At 38.8% G+C, this 14707-nt stretch overlaps 1 pseudogene; it reads left to right on the plus strand.

Annotated features, from left to right (window-relative positions):
* The first annotated feature begins 3514 nt into the window (after nucleotides 1–3514).
* On the plus strand, nucleotides 3515–3638 carry LOC124522262 (uncharacterized; annotated as a pseudogene).
* The last annotated feature ends 11069 nt before the right edge of the window (nucleotides 3639–14707 follow it).

Raw genomic sequence — 14707 nt, forward strand, 5'->3', positions numbered from 1 at the left:
GTATATAAAAGAAAAGCTGAAGAGTATATGGGTGGCTTAGTTGGTTAAGCGTCTGACTCTTGGTTTTGGCTCAGGTCATAATCTCACAGTTCATGAGATGGAGCCCTGCATCAGGTTCTGTGCTGCTTGGTATTCTCTCTCTCTCTCTCTCTCTCTCTCTCTCTGCCCCTCCCCTGCTCACACACACACACACTCTCTCAAAATATATAAACTTAAAAAAAATACTTGTAAAAAAAAAGAAAAGCTGAATGGTCAATAGACATATAAGAAGATATTTAACTTAATTAGTAATTAAAGAAATACAAATAAAATGAACAAGGAGATTATATTTATTCTTTACCAAATTAATAAAAGAAGAAATATATGATACCCAGATAATAGATCCTCTCTGCACTTTTGGTAAAGATAGAAAATGGTGTAACTTTCCTGGAGGGCATTTTGTCTCATGTATCAACATATTAAGTGAACTTAATCTTCAAAGCGCCTGGGTGGCTCAGTCGGTTAAGTGTCTGACTTCGGCTCAGGTCATAATCTTGCCGTTCGTGAGTTTGAGCCCCATGTCGGGCTCTGTGCTGATGGCTCGGAGCCTGGAGTATGCTTTGGATTCTGTGTCTCCCTCTCTCTCTGCCCCTCCCCTGCTCATGCTCTGTCTCTCTCTGTCTCTCAAAAATAAATAAATGTTAAAAAAATTTAAATGAACATAATCTTTATAAGACAAGTGAACAAAAATAATAGGTAAAAATTGGGGGGTGGGGTGGAATCCAGAATGTTAATCAATAGAAGATAGGTCCATACTACTGGATTATTCTGCAGTTAAAAAAAAAATACACACTTTGGGGTGCCTGGCTGGCTCAGCTGGTTAAGCATCTGACTCTGGATTTTGTCTCAGGTCATGATCTCACAGTCTGTGGGTTCAAAGCTCATGCTGACAGCATGAAGCCTGTTTGGAATTCTCTCTCTCCCTCTCTCTCTGCCCATCCCCTGCTCATTCTCATTCTCTCTCAAAATAAATAAATGAAAGAAAGAAAGAAAGAAAGAAAGAAAGAAAGAAAGAAAGAAAATACTTTGATAATGTCTCATGATATATTGTTGGTTGAAAATAGTAAGTTGCAGAATCACATTATACTATAGTATCACCTCATTTTTTGAAAAAAAAAACATATTATTTACTTTTGTTTGTATCAAAAGTAAAAAAGTCTGGAATAGGGTGCCTGGGTGGCTCAGTTGGTTAAGCGTCTAACTCTTGATTTTGGCTCAGGTCATGATCTCATGGTTGTGGGATCAAGCCTTAAGTTGGGTTCTGTGCTGGGCGTGGAGCCTACTTAGGATTTTCTCTTTCCCTTTCCCTCTGCCTCTCCCCAGCTCACACACGTGACTTCTCTCTCTCTCAAAAAAAAAAAAAAAGTCTGGAAGGATACATACCAAACTATTAATAGTAGATACTCTTAGAAGGGAGTGAAGAAACTAGGGGGAAGAAACTTACATTTTATTTTGCACATTTCTGTAGTGTTTTCAAATGTTTTAAAGCAAGTGTATATTACTTTTATAATCAAATAAAACAAATTTGAGAATTAATTATAAATTATAGAAAATTTGCATAAGAGAATATTTCAAAGGAATATATATCATATATACTATTATATAATGTATATATAATATATACTGTATGTGTATATATATATATATACATATGTTTGTATATATATATAAAATCTTCTTCTAAGTCTACAGATAGAAAGATCTCCATCAAATATTGTCTGGTGAAAATGGCAGATGCACATCACAATGTATCCCCATCTCTTTTATAATATTTTCCAAAAAAAACAACGTAATAACCAGAAGCCCAAAGGGGGGGGAATTTTTTATAACCATCTTAAATGTAATAAAACACACACACAAAGATGTACATGAATGTGGTAGTGCATGAACTTATCTATGTAACTATAATTTCACAACTGTCAGGACAGAACCTAAAACTAAAGATCTTGCTAAAACTAAAGCACCATTTCATGGAGATAATATTTACCACTACCATATTAAATTATGCCCCATTGTTTCTATTTGTGCTGTGGGGAGGAAAATTAGTATGACATGTGCTTTCCATTATGCTCATGCATGAGTATACACATATACATGGAAGAGAGACTAAAGGCTTTGAGAGTATGATGCGATTCCTAGGGGCTTTTTCTTTTTTTCTTTAACCTATTCTATATTGTTTAACTTCTCCACAAGCAGTTGTTATCCTTGCAAAGTGGAAAAAAATATTTACGGAAGAAGTGAAAATTAACATAAAATGTATGTATTTTTTTTAGTTAAGTTTTTTTTAGTAACTGCTCCCAGGATGAGGAATTCCTGAAAGTGTTTTCTGATTGTGCACTGGCCAAAGAATATGTCAAAGTCATGACCCACGCAACACCCCTTCCCTCAACGTATGACATTTTCCTAAAGCCCAAAAAGAAAGCTCCAACAACAAGAAATAAATAATCAAGATGGGGGGGTTTGTGTGTGAGGCTGGGAGTACTGGGTAAACAGAAACAGCTGAACTCGCCAGGCAGGGTTTAATCTTAATATCCAGTGAGGGGACCTGTAAACCACATCACCACAATCCCCTTAGCCCTTGAAGATCATGTAGCATCTCTGACTAGTACAGATCATAGTTCCCCACCAGAGTTTATCAGATGGAATCCTCTTTTCTCCTAAATCACAAAAATGCAATAACCATGCAGATGACCAGACAAAACCAGGTCACACAAGTTCCCTCCAAGTACTGTTTATTCAGGGATTTTATCTGTACAATCACCGAAACAGCTCCATGATTGGTAGAATTTACTGCACTCACAAAAATAAACCTAGGTAGGTACGTCAATAAAATATCAACACAACCCGTTAAAAAGTGGAAAAGTTTCAGGGACAATGAAGGAGAGTAAAACCATGGGGAAGAGAAAAGAGAATGTTCTCCTTAAAAAGAAAAAAAAAAAGTGGAAAATTTCAATACCAGTCTAGTCCACATAATACCAAATAACTGACTTTGATTTTCAGTTCAAGAGATTATGATTTGTGTTCTAGTAAATCTAACTAGGTTTCTGAAGTCAAATAGGTTTTTTTTGCATATTATATGCACATACATTTAATGGGGGGAAGGGGGAGAAGCCCCAATCGTTTATAGGAAAAATTGTTTCAGAGTCATACTCAGGGCTTAGCGCTTTCCAATGGCTCTTGTGAGCATTAGCGTTAAGGTTCTCACCACTGGTTCATACTGCGTTAGAAAGTAGGCCCTCCAAGGGCGCCTGGGTGGCTCAGTCAGTTGAGTGGCTGACTTTAGCTCAGGTCATGATCTTATGGCTTGTGAGTTTGAGCCCCATGTTGGGCTCTGTGGTGACAGCTCACAGCCCGGAGCCTGCTTCAGATTCTGTGTCTCCTTCTTCTCTCCCCATCCCCTGCTTGCACTTTGTCTCTCTCTCTCTCTCAAAAATATAAATAAACATAAAAGATTTTTTAAAAAAGTATGATCTCCATACTCTGGTTTCTCTTCAGATTGCATAAAATCTTTCACCTTTTACTGAAGATTTCCATGGAGAGAAACAATTCTGGACTCAGAATTGTTCACTGATTTTTTGAGAACTTGCTGGGAAAAAATAATAAAATAAAAAGTATGGGGCACCTGGGTGGCTCAGTTGGTTAGGCAACCGACTTTGGCTCAGGTCATGACCTTGCAGTTTTGAGTTCGAGCCCAGTGTCAGGCTCTGTGCTGACAGCTCAGAGCCTGGAGCCTACTTCAGATTCTGTGTCTCCCCCCTCTCTACCCCTCCCCTGCTCATGCTCTGTGTCTCAATAATAAATAAACATTAACAAAAATAATAAAATAAAAATAAATAAAATAAAATAAAATAAAATAAAATAAAATAAAATAAAAAAGCATGATCCCCAAAATCTAAAAACAAAGACAAAAAAATGGGTAGGAGATTCCACTCTTAACCACACTGTCCCCACATATGAAGTCTTTAGTTCTGCTTTCCATCCCTCTTCCCCCCAACTCTGTTCAGACTCAAAGCTATGCCACCTCTTCTCAGGAGTGGAGAGTTGCAGAGAGAGCTGCTTAAAAATTTATCAACATCACAGTTACAAAATCGTTCATTTCTGGTTATGTAGTTACCATGACTGACCTGCTGTGAGGAGAGAATATTTTATGATCTATCCCTCTTAATTGGAAGGGCTGCAGGAAGCCAGGCGTCTCACTCTTTAAGATGTAGAAGGTAGAAGAAATGCTAGGGATAGACAGGAGGCTAAGAAGTCCGGTCTTTCATTTCCAGCCAACAATGTTGCTGCATAATTGAAGTTGGAATCTATAGGATCAAAATCTTTATTGCCTGTACTACCAGATGAGCAAGTTCCATCAGGATATTCCCTAGCTTTTCATATTCAGACCAGAGGGAGTAAATTACCTAACAGTTTGTCTTTTCAATATGATGATAATATTTAGTGAAACATATGCCTGTTTTGTAAAAGTATAGATAAATTTGCATGGCTATGTCCATGCTCTCTCATCTTACACTTTGAACATACTGAAAAATAGCTGGTTGGCATTATGAGGACACATGTGGTTGAAGAGCAATGACATTAATGGAAAGTTCTAATCCTTTCGGCCAAATGACCACTGGAAAATGTCCATTTGAAATCAGGTAGACATTTGCTGAGAAGATTGTTCTGAAAGCAAAAGGGAAGCAGTCGCTATCAATGTTAATTTCATTGTCATGAAAAGCTTGGGGAGGCTGGAGGTCAAGGTTCTGGTGTTGGTACTGCAGTTAACAGCTATGTAATCATGGACAAGGTAAATCACCTCTCTGAGTCTTGGAGTAGGAGGGAAATAATATATTTTCTGCACAAAGACAGGGGATGGCCCAGGTAATCTCAAGTTTCCCTGTCAAAAGCTCTTGGAACCCCTGATCTCAGCTGAGTTAGCATTTAATGTGATAACCGGATAGTAAAGTTGTTCTTGGTCTGGCTTACAGGGACCAAACATAACACCAGCCAAACTCACCATCACCTGCATTGTGCACTGAATTCACCAATCAGTATTCACCTGCAAGCTCTTGGCCAAAAGGCATAGGTAGAACAGTAGTTCTCAAAGTATAGTCCTGAGACCAGAGGCATCAGCATCACCCCTGGACTTGTTTAAATATGCAAATTATGGGACCACACCCCAGATCTATTTAATCAGAGACGCTGGGGGTTGCACCATTTTGTTTCTTAGTATGTCCTCTAGGAAATTCTGAGGTAGGCTAAAGTGTGAGAGCCACTGGCAGAGATTAAAAACAAAACAAAACTATTCAACTGATGTTTGGAGCCAGTCAGGTTGCTTATGACACAAAAAGAATCATAGTGGTAGATCAGAATAAGATCATTGGCCCAGAACATAGTTCCCAAAATTTGTTTGATTACCAAAATTTGTATGGCTATTGCCACACATACAAAACTGGTGTCTTATTCCAAAGGTCCCTGGAATTTGTATGTTAAGAAGCCACTTTTTATTTTCCTGGAGAATATGCTACTTATAAAGCATATATATATATATAGATAGATAGATAGATAGATAGATAGGGAAAAAAAACATTATTGTATATTATATTCTCCTTCCTACCAAAGAAACTGGGGCTACCCCAGGACGGTTGCTTCTAAATTTATGAGGAAATACCTTACTAGTCAGGGAATCTGATCTACATGATGCCAAAACATCTAGGTAAAATATGAAAGTTTCTGCAAATAAAATATTCACCAACTTTGGTTTCAAAAAACTTAAATTTTATCTCTTTAAAAAAACAGTACTAAGGTGGTTCCACCTGCCCCACATTTTACTGATTATTTCCAAAAGACAACAGCTCTATCCTGGGTAGTAGCAAATTCTCTCAGTGATCAATGATTATGATGATGATTACATGAGTAGATAATTATAAGATGATGCCTTACTACAGACCAAGAGTTGAAAACAAAGTGCCTGTGATCTTGTTCATGTCCCTTTCTCCAAGAGGCAATCCTTTGAAGGAAACGGGAGTTCTAGAGTCAGCTCTGGCACCACCAGCTCTGTGATTTGTGCTTCTCTGAGCCTCATCTGGACACCTAAGGATTGGGTCAAATGATCCCCAAGAGCACTTCTAGATTTAAAAAAAAAAAAACTTTAATTCTATGGTTATACTAACTTGAAATTTTCAACATTTTGAACCAGAACAATTTAGAGTTGGAAGGAATGTTACAGGGTGATTTATCACACCCTTTATTTTACAGATGAGGAAATTGAAGCCCAGAGAAGGTAAAGGCCAGAAATCTGGAGATCATCTGGAGAAAAGCTGGAATAAAACACTAGGCCACTTGATCCCCCAGCTTACTTTCCAACAGAAACCCCCTGATAGATTTCCCTCTTGATGCCCCATATTTAAGATGAGCTAGACAGGAAAAGCCAGATTTGTGTAGAGTTTACCTACGTGAAACAGTTCCTGCCTCTTCCCACTCGCAGCCCAGAGTCTAAACTCAACTCAACTACAGAATCTAAAGATAACTGACTAGAGGAGACAGTTCTTAAGTGAACAGAGATGCAAGACCTCTCCTTAACTTTGACAATGAAGTATGGTTGAAATTGGGAATAACACCTCTCAGTGAGGCCTCTTCTAATTATTAATATTCACATCATTACAATGTTCAGGGAGTGTGCAACAAACCAGCTCATATTAGAAAGTTAAATAGTCCAGGTATAATCAGTAGAGCAAGGAAAAAAGGAATGAAGGGCCTATGGGTGGGGCTGGGGGAAGAGAGGAGAGACAGAAAGAGAGAGGGAGAGAGAGAGGTGAGAAAGAGAGAGAGAGAGAGACAGAGAGAGAGAGAGAGAGAGAGAGAGAAACTCCAGACTGGTGCCAATCTACTCAGGAATGATGCTATTATTATGGGTGGAAGGAGTAGGTTAAAGAGGGAAAGCCAGGAAGAGTACTGTTGCCAAGAACTGTTATCAATTAACATTCTGGAAAACACAGCCATATTTCTCTTCTTTGGGGATTCTATAAAATGAGACCATATAGATTCATTGAGCCAACAAGACTTTGGTTGCATATTGGTGGGGGTGGTAAGGAATAAGGATCAAGAGGCTCACAAAGGGATCCAGACGTCTGCTTCACTGGAGTGGAAAAAACCATCATAATAATTTCCACAATATATCTGGCAGAACAAGGTGCTGCAGAAGCCAAATACACTGGCTGAGAGTAGGCATAAGCTGCACAGAGAGAGTGAGAGTTTTAATTCAAGAGGTGTTGCTGAGTTATTAAAGAAAGGGGCCAGCCCTAAATCATAGGCTTACCTCTCAGTTTGGTGGAGCTATCAATCTGATGTTCTCTCGTCCTTAAGAAGGAAGGCCCCGCATTTGGAGAAAGAAGCTACTGAGCATCTCTCTGTTCCTTTTGCTGGGTCCATAGTTCCTTGTGCAGTTCTGGAAGGCAAGAACATTATTGGTCTACCTGTTTGTAGCCTGAAAAATGCATAGATCAAATCTTGCAGCCCCAAAATACCACTGAGATTAGGGTTGTAAGGGTCAAGGAGTTGGGCCTAAAAGGTAAGCAAAGGTTGGGAACAAAGAATAGGGGCAAGTTAAAAGCAGGGTCCTCTCCTAGACAGCATGTGGAAGCTGACAGTCTAGAACAGAGCTTAGCAAATATTTTCTACAAAGCACCAGATAGTAAATACTTTAGACTTGTAGGCCATAGGGCTCTTGCCACAGCTAGTTTTCTGCCACTATAGAGGAACAGCAACCACAGACAATACAAAAATAAATGAGTGTGCCCACAGTCCAATAAAACTTTATTTATGGACAATAAAACTTAAATTTCATATAATTTTCACATGTCATGGAATATCATTCTTTTGTGATAATTCTTGAAAATTTACTTTCAATTGTTTAAAAATTTAAAACCATTCTTAACTCATGGGCCATATAAAAACAGGCAGTAGGCCAGATGTAGCCCACAGGTTGTAGTTCACTGACTCACAGTCTAGAGTAATGCTAACAGAAATACAATGAGAGCTACAAATGTAACTCAAAATTTTCTAGTAACCCTATGTCAAAACAAAAAAAAAAAAGCAGGGGAAATTAATTTTAATAATGTATTTTATTTCACCCAATATATCCAAAGTATTTTAATTTCAATGTTGTTGATATAAAAATTACCAATAAGGTATCTTGCTTTTTCTTTTTTCATACTAAGTTTTCAAAATCTGGGGTGCATTATACACTTAGAGGACATCATAATTCATTCTAGCCATATCCCAAGAGCTCAATAACTACATTTTGGAGGTTATCATGTTGAACAGTACAGGTCTAGAACAGTGTCTTCAAATTTTAGCTTGCATCAGAATCACTTGGAGGGCTGTTAAAATAGAGTTTTCATTCAGTAGGTTTGAGCAAGGCCCCCAAACTCCATTTTTAACAAGTTCCTAGGTGGTGGTGGTGTTGATCTGGGGACCAGATCTGAGAACTACTTGTCTAGAAGCTGAGCAGTAAGAAAAAGAAGAGAAACAATGAGGAGCCAGGAATATGTACAAGCAAGAGGTAAACAAATGTAAAACAATGAGATACCATTACATACCTATTAGAATGGCCAAAACTAAAAACACTAACAAACACCAAATGCTTGTGAGGATAATGGAGCAACAGGAACTCCTGTTCATTGCTGGTGGGAATGCAAAATGGCACAGCCACTTTGGAAGACAGTTTGGTTGTTTCTTACAAAACAAAACATACTTTTGCTGTATAATCCAGCAATCATGCTCCTTGATATTTATTCAAATGCGTTGAAGACATGTGTACACGAAAAACAGCACATGGGTGTTTACAGCAGCTTTATTCGCAATTGCCAGAACTTAGAAGCAACTAAAATGTCCTTAAGTAGGTGAATGTATAAATTGTGCTACATCCAGACATGAAATATTTATGCAGGGCTAAAAAGAAATGAGCTATCAAGCCATGAAAAGACATGGAGGAAACTTACATGCATATTACTAAGAGAAAGAAGCCAATCTAAAAAGGCTACATATTGAATAATTCTAAGTATATGACATTCTGAAAAAGGCAAAATATGAAGACAGGAAAAACATCAGTGGTCACGAGGGGTTAGGAGGAAGGGATGGATGAGTAAGTGGAGCACAGAGGATTTTTAGGGCAGTGAAATTTTTCTGTATGATACTATTATGGTAGATACACATTATTATACATTTGTCAAAACCCACAGAGTGTACAACACTAAAAATGAACCCTTATGTAAACTATGGATTTTGACTGATAGTGATGTGTCAATTCATCAACTGTAACAAATGTACCCCTCTGGTGCTGAATACTGATAATGGGGAAGGTTGTGCATGTGTGGGGCAGGGAGTATATGAGAACTCTCTGTACTTTCCATTCAGTGTTGTTGTGAGCCTAAAACTCATCTAAAAATTAAGTCTCTTATAAAAAAAAAAAAAAGAGCAGGAGGGAGCAAGCACCAGATCATCAGGCCAGACAAGCAGTAGGACTCGAGATCAGAGGTAAAGACCTTGGGTAAACCTCCCATACTCTGCTTTCCAAGAGTCAAGGAAGTAGCTTTTCCAGGTTTCAACTTTGTAGGTACCCTAGGGATGGACAGCCTGGAGAACCCTGCCTGATCAGGGGTCAGCTCAGAACCTAAGCCAGGTTTTAAAATCTCTTGCAATGGAACAGCTATCTCCAGGCTCTGACAACTTGAAAAAGATACAGAGTCTCATTATTTAACACAATGATTTCTAAAACAACCCAGTTTTCAGACTGAACCTATAGGTAGGTGCTGTCACAGTATCTTAAGGCTGCTCAAATAGAATATAAGATAGATGAAATAATATAGAAATTTGTGCTGCTTAAAGATTGCAACAATAAGGTGAGCTGTGAGTTTTCAGAAAGATTCTATAAATACATAATTTTTTCCCACCTTAAGGGTATATAATCATCCAATTTGGAAACCACAGTTTTCATGAATATTCTTTTTTTTTTTTTTTAATTTTTGAGACAGAGAGAGACAGAGCATGAGCAGGGGAGGGGCAGAGAGAGAGGGAAACACAGAATCCAAGGCAGGCTCCAGGCTCTGAGCTGTTAGCACAGGGCCGAATACGGGGCTCGAACTCACAGACCATGAGATCATGACCTGAGAAGCCAGACGCTTAACCGACTGAGCCACCCAGGTTCCCCCTTTTTTTTTCTTTTCCATAAATGTTCTTTTAACTTAATTACCATTGGGAAGTAAGCTTACTTGCCGTGGTACATCACAACACACAAAGCTTTGCTAGAACTTTAAAAATAGACCCCTTCATAACTTCTTGAACTCTGTAGCCTAAATTAAAACTCTGGATCTTAATTTTTTTTAAGGAGCTGTTTTCTGGCTCATTGTGTCAGAAGACCCTTATATGGTCTGGGGATCCCTTAAATTCAGGAGAAATTTAAAGGCCTAAAGGAAATTTATAAAGACAGCTTTAAAAGATGTCTTTTTCTGGTGGCACTCTTCTATGAACCTCTTCTAATGTCTGGTTCCAATCAAACACTGAGAAATAGAAACTCAGTTCTGGAGGGCAGTGAGACAGATATTCAGAACTTTTCATTTTATAGTGAAAACTCTAGTTCAATATATATGTGTGTGTGTGTGTATATATATATATATATATATATATATATATATATATGAAGAAGCTATAAATATAATGCTAGAGAAACAGAAAAACACTAATTTGAGTAATTAAAAAAGGGAGTAGTTTCAAATAGCTCTGATAAGGAGCCTTTTGTAAGGCTTCTGTCATCCTTTTTAAAAGAAAAAGGTAAGCCATTCAGCCAACAAAAGAGTTTTTTCAGGAATAGCAGGAAAACTGCAATTCAGGACAAGCAAACTCTGGCAAACCACAAGCAAGTCCTGAGAACAAAGTGAGAGGGGTCCTTCATAGAGCTAAGGAGGAAGTTGGGAGGGATGCTTTGAACAAAAGTTCATTGGAGGAAAATGAGAGCTGGAAGTGGTGACAGCCTCTCATTGGCTGAAGGTGAGGGTAGCTTCCTGTTGTTGGGCTGAGAGAAAATCTTCCTTCCTGCTGGACTAGGCAAGCTGGGAGGAATGGTCGTACATGTGTGAAAGCTTGCCCTTCATGTTTTCCCAACTCCAGTTTTGAGTGAAGTTTCCTTAATACATTTTCACTCTTCCCACAACCTGTTGAGGTTGAGAAACCACAAATGGAAGCCCAGTTAACTTTCAAAGGTATAATTTAGATAATTTAACCCCTCAAGTCAGAGAAGCCTATAAAGAATTGCATGGTTTGAACTGAGGTAGATTTGCAGTCCATTTAAGTCATTGGACCACTAGTCCACTAGGAAACTGGAAAAGCAATTCATTTAATACAGATGTGAGCATAAATAATAATCCTGCAGTGATATATAATTAATTATATACTGACTTGCAATTATATGATTGCTTTCTATGAAGAATTAATTCAGAGTTCTCTCTTTGGCATTGAGACTGTGCCCCTGATACACCTTGAACTTTCAAAAATATGTATCTTATTTGAAATTGAAGTTTTAGTTGGGAGAATAATGAAATCCTATTTATTTTATCACTCAAAACATTTCTAGGGGGCAGACTGACTTTTTTCAATGAAACTGATTATTTTTGTTACAAAACAAAATGTTTAAGTATGTGTAAAAGTATAAAAAGGGCTTCACTAATGTAACTGAAGAGTACCACATTGTACATTGTCTTCCAGTTATAAAACAAAAACACCCAACCTTGTATATTTTGATGAAGTGTGCATTCTGCACTAATTTTTAAGGATGGAATAGGTTTAAAACATTTCCAGTTATATCAAAGAACGTTCTTAAATATCTTTTAAAAATCCAATCATAAGTTCATATTCACTTAAATATCCCAAAATAACAAGGAAAAAAAGGAGTTTACTTGAGGGCACCATCATTCTGAGATGGACCAAGGTTATCAAAATGTAACCAATTTTATGACATAAAATTCTTTTATGGTTGCTCCTATATAGGAACATTCAATAAATGGAGAAAGAAGGTCACCATTCCCCCAAAAAACTAAATTCAGATGAAGGCAGAGAATACATAAAACAATTATGTAGGTATTTCTAACTCCTCATTTTAATCTGAGGTTTGTATATATCTTTGGGTATGATTGTGAAATCCATCCCCCCCAACACATACATTAAGAATGAGACCTTCTAGGGGTGCCTGTGTGGCTTAGTCAGTTAAGTGTCCAAATTCGGCTGAGGTCATGATCTTACGGCTGGTGAGTTCGAGCCCCTTATCGAGCTCTGTGCTGACAGCTCAGAGCCTGGAGCCTGTTTCAGATTCTGCGTCTCCCTCTCTCTCTGCTCCTCCCCCACTCATGCCCTGTCTCTCTCTCTCTCTCAAAAATAAACATTGAAAAAAAAATTTTAAGAAAGAATGAGACCTTCTAAAAAAGAAATACAAGAGCTGAAATAAAGAACTACTTACATACTAAATACTTGCCCTGCTTCATAACCAAAGTGTTCTTTTAATAATGTATTCACTTGTGTTCAACGGGATGTTAAATTTTCCTATAACCTTTGGGTTTTTTTTAATGTTTATTTATTTATTTTTGAGAGAGACAGAGAGAGTGAGCATGAGTGGCGGAGGGGCAGAGAGAGAGGGAGAGAGAGGACCCCAAGTGCGCTCCGAGCTGTCAGCACAGAGCCCAACGTGGGCTCGATCTCACTAACTGGGGATCATGACTTGAGCCAAAATCAAGAGTCACATGCTCAATGGACTGAGCCACCCAGGCACCCCAATACCCAAAAGAATTAAAAAAACAAGAAATCAGATACTTATACACTAATGTTCATAGCGGCATTATTCACAATAGTGAAAAAGAGAAAAATCCCAAGTATGCATTAACTGATAAATGGATGAACAACATGTGGTATACATGTACAGTGGAATATTACTCAGCTATAAAAAGGAATGAAGTTCTCACACATGCAACAACACTGATGAACCTTGACATTTGCTAATGAATAAGAGTCACAAAGGGACAAATATTGTATGATTCCACCTAGGTGAGGTACCTAGAAGAGGCAAAATCCAAGTGACAGAAATTAGAATTGAGGTTATCAGGGGTTGACGGGAGAGGAAATGGGGAGTTATTGTTTATCGAGTGCAGAGTTTCTGTTTGAGATAGTGAGAATTATCTGGAAATGGATAGCAGTGATGGCTGCACACTAGGAATGTACTTAATGCCACTGAATTGTCCACTAAAAAATGATTACAATGGTAAATTTTATGTATATCTTACTACAATAATGAAGATATATAAGAGGTTTCATACTTGTTCAAAATTCTTTTGGGTACAATGGGGGAGGGAGAGGGGTACAGAATGCTGTCAATGAAAGGGGAGAATGAGCTGCACATCAGCCACTTTAAGGGTGAAGTACGGAAAGAAATTTAATTGGTACAGCCACTTCACCTGATCAGCTTGCTTGCTTTTCTTTCTTTCTTTCTTTCTTTCTTTCTTTCTTTCTTTCTTTCTTAGTATTTTTTTTTTTTTTATTAGGGATGCCTAGGTGGCTCAGTTGATGAAGGGGTGGACTTCAGCTCAAGTCATGATGTCACGATGGGGCACCTGGGTGGCTCGGTCAGTTAAGCGTCCGACTTCGGCCCAGGTCATGATCTCGCGGTCTGTGGGTTCGAGCCCCGCCGGGCTCTGTGCTGACAGCTCAGAGCCTGGAGCCTGTTTCAGATTCTGTGTCTCCCTCTCTCTCTCTCTCTGCCCCTCCCCTGTTCATGCTCTGTCTCTGTCTAAAAATAAATAAACGTTAAAAAAAAAAGTCATGATGTCACGGTTTGTGGGCTCAAGCCTCACATCCAGCTCTGCACTAATAGTGCAGGATTCTCTCTCCCTCCTCCTCTCTCTGCCCCTCCCAACTCACACACTCTATCTCAAAATAAGTAAAACAAGAATACACACACACACCCATACATATAATCTTTATTATATTTTAGGGAGAGAGAGAGAGAGAGAGAGAGAGAGAGAATGCACAAATGGGGGAGAGGAGCAGAGAGAGAGAGGGATTCTTAAGCAGGCTCCATGCTCAGCACAGAACCCTCTTGGGGGCTGGATCCCAGGGCCACCCTGGGATCATGACCTGAGCCGAAATGGAGCCCAACTCTCAATGGACACCCAGGCAGCTCTCCTGGTCTGCTTTCTTAAATCAAAGCTGGGTAGAGATCCAAAATAACTATTGGGACAATATGCGCCAATAAAACTTATCCCCCTGTACTATTTCCGTTTGTTCCTGAATTAAAAGAACATCTTTCACCTTAGTGAGCGCTTCTCAGGTTTTGATTTTAAATATAAGCACCTTAAAGGTGTTCGCAGCCTCTAGGTTTCTCATCTTCCATATTTCAACGCACACAACATTTAGCATTTCTCTGAGACTATCATATCTCCAAATGAGACTGCCCACGTAAATGGCCTGTCTGGCGCAAGTCAGAGTGAAATATGTTCAGGAGTTACGTTAAGACCAAAACGCCTTCACCCCGATTGTAGCCTGGGTCCTAGAACAGAGGGCAGCTCTGGCCTCGGGAAGGGGGTGTCCCAACAACACCCAACTCCATACGGGTTCCTCACCTTCTGTAAACAGGCACGTCTATTAT

This window comes from Lynx rufus, unplaced genomic scaffold, assembly GCF_022079265.1.
Source record: "Lynx rufus isolate CCGP_SWC_20201006 ecotype Redwood Valley unplaced genomic scaffold, mLynRuf1.p SCAF_34, whole genome shotgun sequence".
In the NCBI taxonomy this organism is placed as follows: Eukaryota; Metazoa; Chordata; class Mammalia; order Carnivora; family Felidae; genus Lynx; species Lynx rufus.